We start from the raw sequence: 12,723 nt of genomic DNA, 5'->3' as shown, positions 1-12,723 counted from the left end.
AATTATTTTTATATGATTCATTATAGCAAACAGTAACTGAGTCCACATTTGTGTCCAAGAGAATAGAAAGCCCAGGATGGATACAAATAAAGCATAAGACATAGTATGTGCATGCTAAGTTGCTTCTGTTATGTAGGTCTGTTTGTGATCCTATGAACTGTAGTCCACCAGGCTCCTGTCTCAATGGGATTCTCCAGGCAAGAATATTGGAGTGGGTTGCCATGCCCTCTTCCAGAGATCAAACCTGCATTTCTTAGGTCTCCTACATTGCCAGGTGAATTCTTTACTACTAGCACCACCTGGGAAGCCCATAAGATGTGGTCAGTTCAGTTCAGTTCAGTCGCTCAGTCGTGTCCGACTCTTTGAGACCCCATGAATCTCAGCACACCAGGCCTCCCTGTCCATCACCAACTCCTGGAGTTCACTCAGACTCACGTCCATCAAGTCAGCGATGCCATCCACCCATCTCATCCTCTGTCATCCCCTTCTCCTCCTGCCCCCTATCCCTCCCAGCATCAGAGTCTTTTCCAATGAGTCAACTCTTCACATGACATGGCCAAAGTACTGGAGTTTCAGCTTTAGCATCATTCCTTCCAAAGAACACCCAGCACTGAGGAAACCAGAAGGGAAAGAGACACGTGTACCCCAATGTTCATCGCAGCACTGTTTATAATAGCCAGGACATGGAAGCAACCTAGATGTCCATCAGCAGATGAATGGATAAGAAAGCTGTGGTACATATACACAATGGAGTATTACTCAGCCATTAAAAAGAATTCATTTGAATCAGTTCTAATGAAGTGGATGAAACTGGAGCCTATTATACAGAGTGAAGTAAGCCAGAAGGAAAAACACCAATACAGTATACTAACGCATATATATGGAATTTAGAAAGATGGTAACGATAACCCTGTATACGAGACAGCAAAAGAGACACTGATGTATAGAAAAAAAAAAAAACAAAGAACACCCAGGGCTGATCTCCTTCAGAATGGACTGGTTGGATCTCCTTGCAGTCCAAGGGACTCTCAAGAGTCTTCTCCAACACCACAGTTCAAAAGCATCAATTCTTTGGCGCTCAGCCTTCTTCACAGTCCAACTCTCACATCCATACATGACCACAGGAAAAACCATAGCCTTGACTAGACGAACCTTTGTTGGCAAAGTAATGTCTCTGCTTTTGAATATGCTATTTAGGTTGGTCATAACTTTCCTTCCAAGGAGTAAGTGTCTTTTAATTTCATGGCTGCAGTCACCATCTGCAGTGATTTTGGAGCCCCAAAAAATAAAGTCTGACACTGTTTCCACTGTTTCCCCATCTATTTCCCATGAAGTGATGGGACCGGATGCCGTGATCTTCATTTTCTGAATGTTGAGCTTTAAGCCAACTTTTTCACTCTCCTTTTTCACTTTCATCAAGCTTTCCTCAAAGATCTGGTAATCTAATTAGGATAAAACTCACTTACCTTAGGCCGCTCACTATACAGTTGTATGGTATTAATAATAAATAGACTTGACTTTAGATAAGAGTGAAAGGACTCGAATTACTTGGTGATATCAGTGAAGCAAAATTTTATGAAGAATTTGGAGTTGAGTCGGTTGTATCGGAATGGAGAAAAATGGACAAACTTACTTGAGGAAAGATATTTACTCAATGCATTTTTCATTCACTTTTAGCATTCTTTAAATTCTTATTAAGTACCTTCCATGGTCCTAGAAGCCAGAAGTATAAGAAAAGAATAAACACTGTATGGTATCTGCTCTAAAAGAACGTACATACCGCTGACAAGAGTAGATAAATAAACAGAGGGTTCAATCCCTGGTTGAGGAATTGGGATCCCACATAGATCATGGCATGGCCAAAGGTAAAAAGCATACTTGTAAAAAATGTATGTAATCTATACAACAGACATAAATTTTGAGTCCTTTCAAATCATTAAAAAGTGGGGAAAAAAGGAAAATGGGCAGAGGCGTTAAGCAACCAGTTCATAAAATGAGAGAAATAATTCAATTTCTCAATAATTCAATTGCTCAATAATTATATAAAATCTCACGAGTATTGGAGAAATCCAAATCAAAATGAATACAACAGAGGAGGGGCCAAGATGGCGGAGGAGTAGGACGGGGAGAACACTTTCTCCCCCACAAATTCATCAAAAGAGCATTTAAACGTCGAGTAAATGACACAAAACAACTTCTGAATGCCAGCAGAGGACATCAGGCACCCAGAAAAGCAATCCAACTCTTCGAAAGGAGATAGGAAAAAATATAAAAGACAAAAAAAGAGACAAAAGAGGGAGGGATGGAGTTCCGACCCGGGAAGGGAGTCTTAAAAAGAGAGAAGTTCCCAAACACCAGGAAACCTTCTCACTGCCGAATCTGTGCCGAGCTTTGGAAGCACAGAGGGCAACATAACAGGAAGAAAAAATAAATAAACAATTAAAACTCGGAAGATTGCGAGTCCTACGGTAACTCCCCCAGCGGAGAAGCAGTGCAGATGCCTGCACACGCCATTAGCAAGCGGGGGCTGGGCAGGGAGGCGCAGCGCAGGCTGCATCGCTTAGAGTAAGAATCTGGCCTGAATACCCTGAGCACTATCTGAGCAAAATAATTTGGGCTAGCAAACCAGACTGTGGGATATCTACCACGCGAAAAGCCAGCCCCAACCTAAGACACCGCCAGGCCCGCGCACGGAACAAAGAATTGAACAGAGATAGCCGGCTGCAGACCTTCACCCTCCGGTGACAGGCAGCCAGAGCCGGAAGGGGGCAATCGCAGCCCCAGAGAGACATTATCTATAAAACTGTAAGCAGGCTTCTTTGCTAACTAAAACTTCTTGGGGGTCTGGACGGTTAACATCTGCCTGAGAAGGTGCGCCGGTTTTACACCCAGATAACCAAGTGGCGGGGAGGCGATAAGTCGCAGCATTGGCGCTCGCCAAACACCTCATCACTTGAGCTGCTCGGACCTGGGAAGAGCACAAAACTCAGGCCCAACTGAGTCTGCGCCTCTGAGGACTACCCGAGTGCCTGAACCTGAGCAGCTTGGACCTAGGAGGTACATGCAACCCAGGGCCAGCCTCGGATTGTTCCCGGTGGAACAACCTAGAGCCCGAGCAGTGTGGGCAGGGAGGCTACACGCGCCGTGGCAGGGAGGCTACACGCGCCGTGAGCAGGGGCAGACCCAGTGTGGCTGAGACACTATGAGCGCACGCCAGTGTTATTTGTTTGCAGCACCCCTCCCTCCCTCCCCACAGCGCGACTGAACAAAGAGAAGAAATACAGCTCCACCCATCAGAACACCGACACAAGCTTCCCTAACCAGGAAACCTTGACAAGCCACCTGTACAAACCCACACACAGCAAGGAAAAGCCACAATAAAGAACTCCACAAACTGCCAGAATACAGAAAGGACACCCCAAACTTAGCAATTTAAACAAGACGAAGAGACAGAGGAATAGCCAGCAGATAAAGGAACAGGATAAATGCCCACCAAACCAAACAAAAGAGGAAGAGATAGGGAATCTACCTGATAAAGAATTCCGAATAATGATAGTGAAATTGATCCAAAATCTTGAAATTAAAATGGAATCACAGATAAATAGCTTGGAGACAAGGATTGAGAAGATGCAAGAAAGGTTTAACAAGGACCTAGAAGAAATAAAAAAGAGTCAATATATAATGAATAATGCAATAAATGAAATTAAAAACACTCTGGAGGCAACAAATAGTAGAATAACAGAGGCAGAAGATAGGATTAGTGAATTAGAAGATAGAATGGTAGAAATAAATGAATCAGAGAGAATAAAAGAAAAAAGAATTAAAAGAAATGAGGACAATCTCAGAGACCTCCAGGACAATATTAAACGCTACAACATTGAATCATAGGGTTCCAGAAGAAGAAGACAAAAAGAAAGACCATGAGAAAATACTTGAGGAGATAATAGTTGAAAACTTCCCTAAATTGGGGAAGGAAATAATCACCCAAGTCCAAGAAACCCAGAGAATCCCAAACAGGATAAACCCAAGGAGAAACACCCCAAGACACATATTAATCAAATTAACAAAGATCAAACACAAAGAACAAATATTAAAAACAGCAGGGGAAAAACAACAAATAACACACAAGGGAATTCCCATAAGGATAACAGCTGATCTTTCAATAGAAACTCTTCAAGCCAGGAGGGAATGGCAAGACATACTTAAAATGATGAAAGAAAATAACCTACAGCCCAGATTATTGTACCCAGCAAGGATTTCATTCAAGTATGAAGGAGAAATCAAAAGCTTCTCAGACAAGCAAAAGCTGAGAGAATTCTGCACCACCAAACCAGCTCTCCAACAAATACTAAAGGATATTCTCTAGATAGGAAACACAAAAATGGTGTATAAATTCGAACCCCAAACAATAAAGTAAATGGCAACGGGATCATACTTATCAGTAATTACCTTAAACGTAAATGGGTTGAATGCCCCAACCAAAAGACAAAGACTGGCTGAATGGATACAAAAACAAGACCCCTACATATGTTGTCTACAGGAGACCCACCTCAAAACAGGGGACACATACAGACTGAAAGTGAAGGGCTGGAAAAAGATTTTCCATGCAAAGAGGGACCAAAAGAAAGCAGGAGTAGCAATACTCATATCAGATAAAATAGACTTTAAAACAAAGGCTGTGAAAAGAGACAAAGACGGTCACTACATAATGATCAAAGGATCAATCCAAGAAGAAGATATAACAATTATAAATATATATGCACCCAACACGGGAGCACCGCAGTATGTAAGACAAATGCTAACAAGTATGAAAGGAGAAATTAACAATAACACAATAATAGTGGGAGACTTTAATACCCCACTCACACCTATGGATAGATCAACTAAACAGAAAATTAACAAGGAAACACAAACTTTAAAACGATACAATAGACCAGTTAGACCTAATTGATATCTATAGGACATTTCATCCCAAAACAATGAATTTCACCTTTTTCTCAAGCGCACATGGAACCTTCTCCAGGATAGATCACATCCTGGGCCATAAAGCTAGCCTTGGTAAATTCAAAAAAATAGAAATCATTCCAAGCATCTTTTCTGACCACAATGCAGTAAGATTAGATCTCAATTACAGGAGAAAAACTATTAAAAATTCCAATATATGGAGGCTGAACAACACGCTGCTGAATAACCAACAAATCACAGAAGAAATCAAAAAAGAAATCAAAACTTGCATAGAAACGAATGAAAATGAAAACACAACAACCCAAAACCTGTGGGACACAGTAAAAGCAGTGCTAAGGGGAAAGTTCATAGCAATACAGGCACACCTCAAGAAACAAGAAAAAAGTCAAATAAATAACCTAACTCTACACCTAAAGCAACTAGAAAAGGAAGAAATGAAGAACCCCAGGGTTAGTAGAAGGAAAGAAATCTTAAAAGTTAGAGCAGAAATAAATGCAAAAGAAACAAAAGAGACCATAGCAAAAATCAACAAAGCCAAAAGCTGGTTCTTTGAAAGGATAAATAAAATTGACAAACCATTAGCCAGACTCATCAAGAAACAAAGGGAGAAAAATCAAATCAATAAAATTAGAAACGAAAATGGAGAGATCACAACAGACAACACAGAAATACAAAGGATCATAAGAGACTATTATCAACAATTATATGCCAATAAAATGGACAACGAGGAAGAAATGGACAAATTCTTAGAAAAGTACAACTTTCCAAAACTCGACCAGGAAGAAATAGAAAACCTTAACAGACCCATCACAAGCACGGAAATTGAAACTGTAATCAAAAATCTTCCAGCAAACAAAAGCCCAGGTCCAGACGGCTTCACAGCTGAATTCTACCAAAAATTTAGAGAAGAGCTAACACCTATCCTGCTCAAACTCTTCCAGAAAATTGCAGAGGAAGGTAAACTTCCAAACTCATTCTATGAGGCCACCATCACCCTAATACCAAAACCTGACAAAGATGCCACAAAAAAAGAAAACTACAGGCCAATATCACTGATGAACATAGATGCAAAAATCCTAAACAAAATTCTAGCAATCAGAATCCAACAACACATTAAAAAGATCATACACCATGACCAAGTGGGCTTTATCCCAGGGATGCAAGGATTCTTCAATATCCGCAAATCAGTCAATGTAATACACCACATTAACAAATTGAAAAACAAAAACCATATGATTATCTCAATAGATGCAGAGAAAGCCTTTGACAGGATTCAACACCCATTTATGATAAAAACTCTCCAGAAAGCAGGAATAGAAGGAACATACCTCAACATAATAAAAGCTATATATGACAAACCCACAGCAAACGTTATCCTCAATGGTGAAAAATTGAAAGCATTTCCTCTAAAGTCAGGAACAAGACAAGGGTGCCCACTTTCACCATTACTATTCAACATAGTTTTGGAAGTTTTGGCCACAGCAATCAGAGCAGAAAAAGAAATAAAAGGAATCCAAATTGGAAAAGAAGAAGTAAAACTCTCACTATTTGCAGATGACATGATCCTCTACATAGAAAACCCTAAAGACTCCACCAGAAAATTACTAGAACTAATCAATGATTATAGTAAAGTTGCAGGATATAAAATCAACACACAGAAATCCCTTGCATTCCTATACACTAATAATGAGAAAACAGAAAGAGAAATTAAGGAAACAATTCCATTCACCATTGCAACGAAAAGAATAAAATACTTAGGAATATATCTACCTAAAGAAACTAAAGACCTATATGTAGAAAACTATAAAACACTGGTGAAAGAAATCAAAGAGGACACAAATAGATGGAGAAATATACCGTGTTCATGGATTGGAAGAATCAATATAGTGAAAATGAGTATACTACCCAAAGCAATTTATAGATTCAATGCCATCCCTATCAAGCTACCAACAGTATTCTTCACAGAGCTAGAACAAATAATTTCACAATTTGTATGGAAATACAAAAAACCTCGAATAGCCAAAGCGATCTTGAGAAAGAAAAATGGAACTGGAGGAATCAACCTACCTGACTTCAGGCTCTACTACAAAGCCACAGTTATCAAGACAGTATGGTACTGGCACAAAGACAGAAATATAGATCAATGGAACGAAATAGAAGGCCCAGAGATAAATCCACGCACATATGGACACCTTATCTTTGACAAAGGAGGCAAGAATATACAATGGATTAAAGACAATCTCTTTAACAAGTGGTGCTGGGAAATCTGGTCAACCACTTGTAAAAGAATGAAACTAGAACACTTTCTAACACCATATACAAAAATAAACTCTCAAAATGGATTAAAGATCTCAATGTAAGACCAGAAACTATAAAACTCCTAGAGGAGAACATAGGCAAAACACTCTCTGACATACATCACAGCAGGATCCTCTATGACCCACCTCCCAGAATATTGGAAATAAAAGCAAAAATAAACAAATGGGACCTAATTAAACTTAAAAGCTTCTGCACATCAAAGGAAACTATTAGCAAGGTGAAAAAACAGCCTTCAGAATGGGAGAAAATAATAGCAAATGAAGCAACTGACAAACAACTAATCTCAAAAATATACAAGCAACTCCTACAGCTCAACTCCAGAAAAATAAATGACCCAATCAAAAAAATGGGCCAAAGATCTAAATAGACATTTCTCCAAAGAAGACATACAGATGGCTAACAAACACATGAAAAGATGCTCAACATCACTCATTATCAGAGAAATGCAAATCAAAACCACTATGAGGTACCATTTCACACCAGTCAGAATGGCTGCGATCCAAAAGTCTACAAATAATAAATGCTGGAGAGGGTGTGGAGAAAAGGGAACCCTCTTACACTGTTGGTGGGAATGCAAACTAGTACAGCCACTATGGAGAACAGTGTGGAGATTCCTTAAAAAACTGGAAATAGAACTGCCTTATGATCCAGCAATCCCACTGCTGGGCATACACCCTGAGGAAACCAGAAGGGAAAGAGACACATGTGCCCCAGTGTTCATCACAGCACTGTTTATAATAGCCAGGACATGGAAGCAACCTAGATGTCCATCAGCAGATGAATGGATAAGAAAGCAGTGGTACATATACACAATGGAGTATTACTCAGCCATTAAAAAGAATACATTTGAATCAGTTCTAATGAGGTGGATGAAACTGAAGCCTATTATACAGAGTGAAGTAAGCCAGAAGGAAAAACACCAATACAGTATATTAACGCATATATATGGAATTTAGAAAGATGGTAACAATAACCCTGTATACGAGACAGCAAAAGAGACACTGATGTATAGAACAGTCTTATGGACTCTGTGGGAGAGGGAGAGGGTGGGAAGATTTGGGGGAAAAAAAAAAATTATTATGTCGTACAGATTTTTCTTAAAAGTACTTTACCTGACTGAGGAAATTCCCTTCTATTATTAGTTTCCTGAGAGTTTTTGTCATGAATTGGTGTTGCATTTTGTCTAAACCACTTTTTGAATCTGTTGTGATGATCATGTTTTTCCCCCTTTGTTTTGTTGATGTGGAGAATTACATTGCCTGATTTCAAATATTAAATTAATATTACATTAAAAAAAAGAAAAAAGGAATCTATTTCTCTTTTTCATTAAAATTAGGACATGAAATATTTTGTTAAAAATATTTGTGGAGATAGATCACATTATCTATGAACTCATTTTAGGAGAGGAAGGGGGACTTGGGTTTGATAGGTTCAATACCCACTGGTGGAGGGGCTTTGGACCTGTTTTGTCTACAAGGCAATGTGGATAGGCTCCAGTGAAAAAAAAGAACTTTGAAAGAAGAAAGGGTCTAAAATTTTAGAAGAAAAATCAAAACGGCATGACTGTGCAAACGATTCAACCTTTTCACCTTTTCTTTTCTCATCTTTCTAAATCCCCCTGAGAAACACAGAATTCCAAACTTGATTCTGCTTTGAATATTTTTTAAATGTTATTTTTTTCCTCTAAGTTTTTGGACACTAATTACATAAAAAGAAAAAAAAATGAATACAACAAAGCAATATACTCAATGTTCTTAAAAAAAAAAAAATTAACTCCCAGTTCTATACCCTGTTAAACAGTCTGCCCATTTTCCTCTTCCCCCACTCTTTAATGGTTTGAAGAGACTCAAAATTTATGTCTGATTTATAGATTACATATTTTTTTTACAAGTATTCTCTTTTTCTTTGGCCATGCCATGCTCTGTCAGGGGACGTTCAACTTTAAGGGATCCAATATGTTGTTTTCTTCCTTTGTGAGCTGTTTCTCAAGGACTCTCTGTTCCTTATCAGTTCCTGGATAACAGGAACGAGCAGAGCTGCACACAGGTCTCAGGCCTGAGATCATGGGAAAGAGCACCTGCTTGCATTTCCTTCAGTGACTCCCTCAATGACCTTTTAGGACTATCCATTTTGTTGCAACTGGTGGAATTTCATTCTTTTTAATGGCTGAGTAATCATTTTATTGAAGATATATAAGCATGCGTTTCTGCAAATAAAGTACCCTTGTTTCACTCGAGACTTGGGTCCCCTGCGTCCTTCTTCTCGTCGACTCCAGTCCCCAGGTCCTGGTCCACAAAGACCGTGACAATTGGCGCCTGAACAGGGACCTGGTGAATGCCCTTGCCAAGTGGACGGAATGACTGTTAGGACCTATGGAGGTTGGTAATTGAGGGGCTATGGGACAAACGGCTGGAAAGCCCCACCACTTTTCTACTTTACTTCATCATTTATTTAAGGTTCAAGGACTTTTGGTTTCACGTCAACAGATAGAGGCTTGTCTCCAAACAGTGGTTGTATATAGTCCTTGCTTCCTTGATGAAGACAGTTTTGATTTAAAAATTTGGAACTGGGTTAAAAAAAAAATTTTGAATGAGCCACAAGACTGGGAGAAAATATTCCAATAGATTTCTGGCCCTTGTGGGCCCTCATTAAAAGCCATGATCTTGCCATTTCAAGACAATTCTAGCCCCCCTGATATTCGTCAACAAGCAGAATGCTCATTATATGAATATAAATTAGATGATGAGACTTTACAAAAGGCCCAATTAGAACAACATAAAATGTTTCAGAACCTTCCCACCATCCCTGCTCTGGTTGTCCCAAACACTCCTCCTCTTGTAACGGGCATGAAACAAAAGGTCCCCTCAATTCGAGGACAAGATGAATCTGATGATGATTCTTCTGATGCTCTCTTGACCCTAAAATCAACAATACTTTTTTTGATGACAATGATAAGCCCCTAACACAACACTCATATTTATGAAAACAGATGATCCACTCATTCTCCTTCATGAAAAAGACTTTCTGATTTACTGGCTTTGCAATCTTGAGTCTATGAGGCTGATGATCTTTTTGCCTTTCCTGTGTTAAAAAATGTTAATGCTCAAAGACAACTAATACCTCAATACGAAGACATTGATTTTTCTCACATGCAGCAAATGAAAAAGGCTGTAACTATATACGGCCCTCATTCGCTTTTTACTAAAAACCTTCTAAATGCTATGACATCTTCTATGATTGACAAATTTTGATAAAAGCTTTTCTTAAACCAAAAAAATATCTTCAATAGATAATGTGGTTTCATGATGTCTGAGATGGTGCCAATTCTAATGCTCGAGCTGGCACTCCCTCAAACCAAATTACTTTAAAAATGTTAACCGGTATGGGACAATTTGATTCGGTGGAAGCTTAGATACTATGCCCTCCTTTGTTACATGAACAATTGAAAGAAGTTGCCCTTAAAGCTTGAGATCAAATTACTCCTCAAAGAGAACCTAAAGATAGCTACACAAAGATATTATAAGGGCCTAATGAAGCCTATGCTGATTTTTTAGCTAGACTGAGAGTTGCTATCTCCCATAGTGTTGTCAAAGAGGAAGCCAAAGTGCAAATAGAAGAGCTGCTTACATATGAAAATGTGAATCAGAAATGTCAGAGAGCCATCACTCCAATTCATGAGACCAGAAATGTTATTGATTATTTAAAGGCTTATTCCAACTTAGGATCAAAAACTCAAAAAATGCAAATGTTAGCTGAAACAATGACTGCTACCTTTAAAAAGAAAAATGAAAGATGTTTTGCTTGTGGGGATAAGAACCATTAAAAAAAGGATTGCCCTAAAACATACACACACACAAAATTAAAACTATTAAAAAACCTCCAGGAGTCTGCCCTCATTGTCGTAAGGAGGTACATTGGGCTAAAAAATGTTGATCTAAATACGATATTGAGAAAAACCCTATTTCAAAAAACTCAAAGATGGGGACTCCCTGGGTCCCCATCAACAAAAACCAGGGATAAACTCCATCTTTTCCCTCAAATCCCCAACATCTGACAGTGCTACCATCAATATACCAGCCCTAAACGATTTTCTTCTTTTTCCTCAAGCAGTCCCTTCAGGATACCCACCGGACTTTATGGACCCCTACCCCCACAAACCTTCAGCCTTATACGGGGCCAATCTAGTCTGACTTCTAAAGAAATTACTGTTCACCCTGAAATAATTGATTCAGATTATAAGGAAAAAATTCAAATTATGATGTCATCTCAGATACTGTGACAATTCAAAAAGGGGGACAAAATTGCCCAATTACTTCTTTTACCTTACATTTCTATTAACTCCTCTAATGATATATGGACAGATGGATTTGGTAATACAGATCAAAAGCAATCCTTATGGACATCAATAGTATCTAAATACGCATGACCAAATATAAATATCAAAATTAATGACAAAAGATTTTCTGGTCTTCTTGATACTGGGTCTGATATTACCAGTATTTCCAAATATTTACAGCCCAAATCTTGGCCTATATAGAGAATTTCTTGCCAAATTGCAGGAGTTTCTCAAACCAAAATACAAGAGGTTTATCAAAGTGTCCAAATATATCCATGTGAGGGACCAGAAGGCCAGCCTAAACATTACAACCTTATGTGATAGATGCACCCCTTAATTTAATAGAAAAAGATTTACTTATACAATGACAAACTCAAATATATATTCCACATTTTCCCTAGGGGCCACTGCTAATTTAGCAAACAATACAATTATTAAAATAACTTAGAAAAATGACGAGCCTATTTAGACAGAGCAATGGCCCCTTACAAAAGAGAAATTAGAGGCTACTAAGAAACTTATAAATACACAATTGAAGTAAAAACATATTGAGAAATCTTGTTCCCTTGGAATTCTCCCACCATGTGTCAATATTATGTAACCAAAGCCCTTAAACCTATGAGAAAACAATTTCCTAACTTTCTTGTTATTCATTATATAGATGATATATTGTTTTCAGCTCCATCTGTTTTAGAAACTCAACAGATGTTTGACATAACTCAACAATGCTTAAAAGTTTCTGAATTAATCATTGCCCCTAAAAAGATTCAAACATCTGCACCTTACTATTACTTAAGATTTGTTGTTAATAGATAATGTATTGCTACTGCTAAGTCATTTCAGTCATGTCCGACTCTGTGTGACCCCATAGACAGCAGCCCACCAGGCTCCCCCGTCCCTGGGATTCTCCAGGCAAGAACACTGGAGTGGGTTGCCATTTCCTTCTCCAATGCATGAAAGTGAAAAGTCAAAGTGAAGTCGCTCAGTCGTGTCCGACTCTTAGCGACCCCATGGACTACAGCCTACCAGGCTCCTCCATCCATGGGATTTTCCAGGCAAGAGTACTGGAGTGGGGTGCCATTGCCTGCTCCGAGATAATGTAT

The 12,723-nt window shown here is 38.8% G+C and overlaps 1 protein-coding gene across 1 annotated transcript in view; it reads right to left on the bottom strand.

Moving 5' to 3' along the window:
• Positions 1-12,723, bottom strand: part of LOC102286647 (solute carrier organic anion transporter family member 1B3) — an 81,611-nt gene that overhangs the window by 29,524 nt on the left and 39,364 nt on the right. The window lies entirely within an intron of this gene.

Source organism: Bos mutus, chromosome 5 (assembly GCF_027580195.1).
Source record: "Bos mutus isolate GX-2022 chromosome 5, NWIPB_WYAK_1.1, whole genome shotgun sequence".
Taxonomy (NCBI): Eukaryota; Metazoa; Chordata; class Mammalia; order Artiodactyla; family Bovidae; genus Bos; species Bos mutus.
Note: the sequence above shows the minus strand (reverse complement) of the source record. Positions and strands in the feature narration are given on the sequence as shown.